Raw genomic sequence first — 7,855 nt, 5'->3', positions numbered from 1 at the left:
GATTGGGCGTACAGTGTTAGTTTAATTTGGGGTTAGGGGTTTGAGGTCTAAGTGTTAGTGGGATTTACCAGTTCAGTGGGATTTGTGGGTTCAATGAGAGCGCGGTTTGGGGCCTAAGTGTTAGTGGGATTTGTGGGTTCTGTAATAGCGCGATTTCAGGCCTAAGTGTTAGTTGGATTTGTGGGTTCAGTGGGATTTGAAGGTTCAGTGGGGATGTAATTTGTGGGTTCAGTGTTGGTGGGATTTAGGGGTTCGGTGGGATTTGTGGTTTCAGTAAAAGTGTGGTTCGGGGCCTAAATGTTAGTGGGATTTGTGGGTTCTGTGACAGTGCAATTTAGGGCCTAAGTGCGAGTAGGATTTGTGGGGTCAATGTTAGTTGGATATGGGGGTTCAGTGTTAGCGGGTTGAGACCGAAGAATTAGTGGGATGTGTGGGCTCACTGGAAGCGTGGTTTGGGGACTATGTGTTAGTGGTATTTGGGGGTTCAGTGTTAGTGGGATTTGTGGGTTCAGTGATAGTGGGGTCGGGGGTTCAGTGGGATTTGTGGGTTCAGTGAAGTGCGGTTTGGTTCCTAGGTGTTAGCGGGATTCGTGGGTTCTGTGTTAGTGGTGTTTGGGGGCTCAGTGTTAGTTGGATGGGGGTTCAGTGTTAGTAGGATTTACGGGTTCTGTGTAAGTATGATTTGTGGGGACTGTGTTAGTTGGATTTGGGGGTTCGGTGTTAGTTGTATTTGGGGGTTCAGTGTTAGTTGGATGGGAGGTTCAGTGTTAGTTGGATTTGGGGTTCAGTGTTAGTTGGATTTGGGGTTCAGTGTTAGTGGGATTTGTTGGGTCAGTGTTAGTTGGATGGGGTGTTCAGTGTTAGTTGGATTTGGGGGTTCGTTGTTAGTTGGATTTGGGCGTCAGTGTTAGTTGGATTTGGGGGTTTATTGTTAGTTGGATTGGGGGTTCCGTTTTAATTGGATTGGGGGTTCAGTGTTTGTTGGATTTCGGGGTTCAGTGTTAGGGGTTTGAGACCTAAGCGTTAGTGGGATTTAGCGGTTCAGTGGGATTTGTGGTTTCAGTGAAAGTGCGGATTGGGGCCGAAGAGGAATTTGTGGGTTCAGAGTCAGTGGTTTTTGGGGTTTCAGTAGGATTTGGGGTTTCAGTGAACATGTGGTTCGGTTCCAAGGTGTTAGTGGGATTTGTGGGCTCAGTGTCAGTGGGATTGTGGGGTTCAGCGGGAATTGTGGGTTCAGGGAATGAGTTGTTGGGGGCCTAAGTGTTAGTGGGATTTGTGGGTTCAGTGGAATTTGTGGGTCCAGTGAAGTGCAGTTTGGGATTTAGGAGTCTGGTGGGATTTGAGGGTTCAGTGTTAGTGGGATTGTGGGGTTCAATGAAGTGCGGTTTGCTTTCTAAGTGTCAGTGGGATTTGTGGGTTGGGTGAATGTGCGGGTTGGTGGCCTAAGTGTTAGTGGGATTTGTGGGTTCAGTGTTAGTGGGGTTTGGTGGTTCAGTGGGATTTGTGGGTTCAGCGAAGTGCGGTTTTGTTCCTAGGTGTTAGCGGGATTTGTGGGTTCTGTGTTAGAGGCATTTGGGGGTTCAGTGATAGTTGAAGGTTCATTGTTAAGGGTTTGAGGCTTGTGTGAGTGGGATTTTTGGGTTCTGTGAAACTATGATTTGGGTCCTAAGTGTTAGTGGGATTTGTGGGGTCAGTGTTACTTGGATTGAGGGTTCAGTGTTAGTTGGATTGGGGGCTCAATGTTAGTTGGATTTGGGGGTTCAGTGTTAGTTGGGTTGGGGGATTAAATGTTAGTTGGATTTGGGGTTTCGGTGTTAGTTGGATTTGGCGATTCAGTGTTAGTTGGATTGGGGGTTCAGTGTTAGTTGTATTGGGATTCAATGTGAGTTGGATTTGGGGGTTCAGTGTTAGTTGGGTTGGGGGATTCAGTGTTAGTTGGATTGGGGGTTCAATGTTAGATGGATTTGGGGTTTTGGTGTAAGTTGGATTTGGGGTTTTGGTGTTAGTTGGATTTGGGGGTTCGGTGTTAGTTGGATTGGGGGTTCAATGTTAGATGGATTTGGGGTTTTGGTGTAAGTTGGATTTGGGGTTTTGGTGTTAGTTGGATTTGGGGGTTCGGTGTTAGTTGGATTTGGGGGTTCAGAGTTAGTTGGATTTGGGGGTTCAGGGTTAGTTGGATTTTGGGTTCAGTATTAGTTGGATTGTGGGTACAGTGTTAGTTGGATTTGGGGGTTCAGCGTTAGCGGTTTGAGGCCTAGGTGTTATCGGGATTTCGCAGTTCAGTGGGATTTGTGAGTTCAGTAGGATGTAATGTGTGGGTTCGGTGTTAGCGGGATTTAGGGGTTCGGTGGGATTTGTGGGTTCAGTTAAAGTGTGGTTCGGGGCCTAAGTGTTAGTGGGATTTGTGGGTTCTGTGAATGTGCGATTTGGGGCCTAAGTGTTAGTAGGATTTGTGGGGTCAGTATTAGTTGGATTTGGGGGTTCAGTTTTAGCAGGTTGAGGCCAAAGTGTTGGTGGTATTTGGGGATTCAGTGGGAGTGAGATTTGTGGGTTTGGTGTTCAAGGGATTTAGGAGTTCAGTGGGATTTGTGGGTTCAATGAAAGTGGTATTTGGGGGTTTATGTTAGCAGGATTTGTGGGTTTGGTGATCATGGTATTTGGGGAATTCAGTGTTAGTGGGATTTGTGGGTTCAGTGGGATTTGTGGGTTCAGTGAAAGTGCGGTTTGGGGCCTAAGTGGGATTTGTGGGCTCTGTGTTGTGGGGGTTGATTGTTCGGGGTTTCTCGACCTGCCTGCAGCTCCTGACATCCACCCTTGCAACGCCCCTTTACTAACATCCAGCTGGGATGGCTATCTATCACGTCTTCCTATTCTTAATCTAAGCCTTAATAGGGGGAGTCGGTGCCATAGTGGCATTGTCCCTATCCTGGTATTCCAGAGACACAGGGTAATGTTCTGGGGATCTGGGTTCAAATTCTCCCCGTAGCAAATTGAATTGAATTAAATAAAAGCCTGGAATTGAAGGTCTGAAATTCTAAAAACCCATCTGGTTCACTAATGCCCTTTAGCGAAGGAAATCTTCTGTCCTTACCTGGCCTGGGCCTATATGTGACTCCTGACCCTCTGAACAAGGGCAATTAGGGATGGGCAATAAATGCCAGCTTAGTCAGTGATGCCCATATCCCATGAATGAATAAGAAAAAGCTCATGGTAGCCAGCAAATCAGTTGGAATTGCTTCACCTCCTGCTGCCAGAGCCTTATCTCTGGCGCTGCCAAGGATTTCCCCTTGGCCCCATCCTATTCCTCAGCTGTGCGTTGCCCCTCAGTGACCCGATTCAAAGGCGACATGGGAGCTTTCAGCGTCACTTCTCCCAACCCCTGCGATGCTCCCTACCCCACATCCAGTTTTGGGAAAGACTGAGGCCGTTGTTCTCGATCCCCGATCCAATTCCATTTTGCTTTAAGCTACTGACCCCACCCATCGTTCTCCTTGTCCGCATTCTGAGATTCAGCCAGCCTCGCCACAACTGCAGATTCACATTTTCCAAATGTTAAATGTCATGGGGGGATTGGTGCATCTCCGACAAGGACAGCCTTCATTGCCCTTCCCCATCTGCCCTTGAATCGAATGGCTTGCTAGCCGATTTCAGGGGGCAGTTAAGAGTCAACCACATTTGAGCCTGTGTTGTACATTCATGTCATGGGTAAGATGGCCTACTTCCAGCTTTTAACGGAACCTGAACTTACGCCTGTCTCGGCTGATCCGCTGCGGGAACCCTCATTCATGTTTTTGCCTCCTCTAGACTAAGTTATTCCAATGTGCTTCTTTCTCAGCTCCTACATTTTACACCAGTAAACAGGAGGCCATCCGAAACCCTTCTGCCCGTGTTGTAACGCACAGGTAGCCCAATTCCCCCCTCGCTTTGTTATGGGTGAGCGACATTGCCTCCCAGTCAAGCAACTCATTGATTGCATTTTCTCCCCCTTCCTTTGTTTACAAATCCCTCCATGGCCCTATCACTTTAATCTCCTTCAGCCGCACAGCGCTCCGGGATATCTGTGCTAATCCAATTCTGTCCTCATGTGCATCCCCAATTTTAATTGCTCCGACATTGGTCTTACTCTTGACTACCTTCCCCACCCCTCTCTGCCTCTCTAGCTCAAGAAAGGATCTCCTTTCAAAATTGCTTTCCCACCAAGGCTTTAGCCATCTCAGCTAATGTATATTCCGCTTATATTCATGCATATAAAAATATATTCATACATAATTCAATCATGGACTTGTCTCTGCCTCCTCTCAGTTTCATTTTTCAATTAATTGAACAATTGACGTAACCGGATATTTTACCGCCATCTTCAACTGCTCCCTAAACCTGGACTGGGTCGCCCCATAAATAAATGTGTTGGTGCAGCAGTTCAAAACCTGCAGCATGTCACCTACATTTTCAAATATATTTTCTGAATCGTTGTAATCCCTGGGATCTGTTCCTGTGATGATATGATATAAGAATTCTACAACATAAACCGACCACAGGAGAATGAAGCTGCCGGAAATGGTGAAGAGTAAAATCACATACCTAGTCCTGCTCTCCATCTCTGGGTCACTGCCATTCTCTCCCTGGCTCCGACCCCTCAGTCCCTTACGGACTCGACTGGACACTAAAATGTGTCTGACGGTCAAAGCGTTGAGTAACAGGATGAAAGCGATTGGGAGCAGTGGAGTTGAAGCCGTATCGAACCAGTCAAATCCAATCCATCCAGGCTCAGTGAAATATTTTGCCTTTACCTCACAGAACCATGGTACGTGTTCATTTGTCCATTGGGGTTCAAGTGTAAAGTAGTACGGGAAATTTTTTAAACAGAGCAAAACGCAGGTTATTGCTAGAAACCCAGCCGCAGTTTTCTCAGTGCAATATTTTTTTTCAGTCTCTGGCAACAAATGGCCGCAAATCGGTAAAAGGAGAAAGTGACAGTGAACCAGACAGAACAGTCGGTAGCTGCCTGACTGAGGAGTTGGGCGGAGAGCAGACAGTGGGAGTTAAGCGTCGTTGTGCAGAGGCGGACAGTGGGAGTTAAGGATCGTTGCGCAGAAGACGAAAGTGGGAGTTAAGGGTCGTTGGGCAGAGAGCAGACACTGGGAGTTAAGGGGTCATTGGGCAGAAAGCAGACAGTGAGAGTTAAGGGTCGTTGCGCAGAGGCGGACAGTGGGAGTTAAGTGTCGTTGGGCAGAGAGTGGACAATGAGAGTTAAGGGTTTTTGGGCCCAGACCTGGCAGTGAGAGTTAAGGATCGTTGGGCAGAGAGCAGATAGTGGGAGTTAAGGGTCATTGGGCAGAGAGTGGGCAGTGGGAGTTAAGGGTCGTTGGGGAGAGAGCGGACAGTGGGAGTTAAGGGTCGTTGGGCAGAGAGCGGACAGTGGGAGTTAAGGGTCGTTGGGCAGAGAGCGGACAGCGGGAGTAAAGGATCGTTGGGCAGAGAGCAGACAGTGGGAGTTAATGGTCGTTGGGAAGAGGGCAGAGAGTGCGAGTAAAGGATCGTTGGGCAGAGAGCGGACAGTGGGTGTTAATGATCGTTGGACAGAGAGAGGACAGTGGGAGTCCAGGATCGTTGGGCAGAGAGCAGACAGTGGGTGTTAATGATCGTTGGACAGAGAGGGGACAGTGGGAGTTAAGGATCGTTGGGCAGAGAGCGGACAGTGGGAGTTAAGGGGTCGTTGGGCACAAAGCAGACAGTAAGAGTTAAGGGTCGTTGCGCAGAGGCGGACAGTGGGAGTTAAGGGTCGTTGGGTAGAGAGCAGACAGTGGGAGTTAAGAATCGTTGGGCAGAGAGCAGACAGTGGTAGTAAAGGGTCCTAGGGCAGAGAGCAGACAGTGGGAGTTAACGATCGTTGGGCAGAGAGCGGACAGCGGGAGTTAAGGATCGTTGGGCAGAGAGCAGACAGTGGGAGTTAAGAATCGTTGGGCAGAGAGCAGACAGTGGTAGTAAAGGGTCCTAGGGCAGAGAGCAGACAGTGGGAGTTAAGGATCGTTGGGCAGAGAGGAGAAAGTGGGAATTAAAGCTCGTTGGGCAGAGAGTGGACAGTGGGAGTTTAGGATCATTGGGCAGAGAGCAGACAGTGGGAGTTAAGGGTCATTGGGCAGAGAGCAGAAAGTGGGAGTTAAGGATCGTTGGGCAGAGAGCGGACAGTGGGAGTTAAGGGTCGTTGGGCAGAGAGCAGACAGTGGGAGTTAAGGGTCGTTGGGCAGAGAGTGGACAATGAGAGTTAAGGGTTTTTGGGCCCAGACCTGGCAGTGGGAGTTAAGGGTCGTTGGGCAGAGAGCAGATAGTGGGAGTTAAGGGTCGTTGGGCAGAGAGTGGGCAGTGGGAGTTAAGGATCGTTGGGGAGAGAGCGGACAGTGGGAGTTAAGTGTCGTTGGGCAGAGAGCGGACAGTGGGAGTTAAGCGTCGTTGGGCAGAGAGCAGACAGTGGGAGTTAAGGGTCGTTGGGCAGAGAGCAGACAGTGGGAGTTAAGGGTCGTTGGGCACAGAGTGGACAGTGAGAGTTAAGGGTCGTTGGGCCCAGACCTGGCAGTGGGAGTTAAGGGTCGTTGGGCAGAGAGCGGACAGTGGGAGTTAAGTGTCGTTGGGCAGAGAACGGACAGTGGGAGTTAAGGGTCGTTGGGCAGAGAGCGGACAGTGAGAGTAAATGATCGTTGGGCAGAGAGCAGACAGTGGGAGTTAATGGTCGTTGGGAATAGAGCAGAGGGTGCGAGTAAAGGATCGTTGGGCAGAGAGCGGACAGTGGGTGTTAATGATCGTTGGACAGAGAGAGGACAGTGGGTGTTCAGGATCGTTGGTCGGAGACCAGATAGTGGGAGTTAAGCGTCGTTGCGCAGAGGCGGACAGTGGGAGTTAAGGATCATTGCGCAGAAGACGAAAGTGGGAGTTAAGGGTCGTTGGGCAGAGAGCAGACAGTGGGTGTTAAGGGTCGTTGCGCAGAGGCGGACAGTGGGAGTTAAGGGTCGTTGGGCAGAGAGCAGACAGTCGGAGTTAACGATCGTTGGGCAGAGAGCGGACAGCGGGAGTTAAGGATCGTTGGGCAGAGAGCAGACAGTGGGAGTTAAGAATCATTGGGCAGAGAGCAGACAGTGGGAGTAAAGAGTCCTAGGGCAGAGAGCAGACAGTGGGAGTTAAGGATCGTTAGCAGAGAGCGGACAGCGGGAGTTAAGGATCGTTGGGCAGTGAGCAGACAGTGGGAGTTAAGGATCTTTGGGCAGAGAGGAGAAAGTGGGAATTAAAGCTCGTTGGGCAGAGAGTGGACAGTGGGAGGTTAGGATCGTTGGGCAGAGAGCAGACAGTGGGAGTTAAGGGTCACTGGGCAGAGAGCAGAAAGTGGGAGTTAAGGATCGTTGGGCAGAGAGCGGACAGTGGGAGTTAAGGGTCGTTGGGCAGAGAGCAGACGGTGGGAGTTAAGGGTCGTTGGGCAGAGAGTGGACAATGAGAGTTAAGGGTTTTTGGGCACAAACCTGGCAGTGGGAGTTAAGGGTCATTGGGCAGAGAGCAGATAGTGGGAGTTAAGGGTCGCTGGGCAGAGAGCGGACAGTGGGAGTTAAGGGTCGTTGGGCAGAGAGCAGACAGTGGGAGTAAAGAGTCCTAGGGCAGCGAGCAGACAGTGGGAGTTAAGGATCGTTAGCAGAGAGCGGACAGCGGGAGTTAAGGATCGTTGGGCAGTGAGCAGACAGTGGGAGTTAAGGATCTTTGGGCAGAGAGGAGAAAGTGGGAATTAAAGCTCGTTGGGCAGAGAGTGGACAGTGGGAGGTTAGGATCGTTGGGCAGAGAGCAGACAGTGGGAGTTAAGGGTCATTGGGCAGAGAGC

This window comes from Cetorhinus maximus, unplaced genomic scaffold (assembly GCF_964194155.1).
Source record: "Cetorhinus maximus unplaced genomic scaffold, sCetMax3.hap1.1 HAP1_SCAFFOLD_1117, whole genome shotgun sequence".
Lineage (NCBI taxonomy): Eukaryota > Metazoa > Chordata > Chondrichthyes > Lamniformes > Cetorhinidae > Cetorhinus > Cetorhinus maximus.
The sequence above is the reverse complement of the archived record's forward strand: the minus strand, read 5'-3'. Positions refer to the sequence as shown.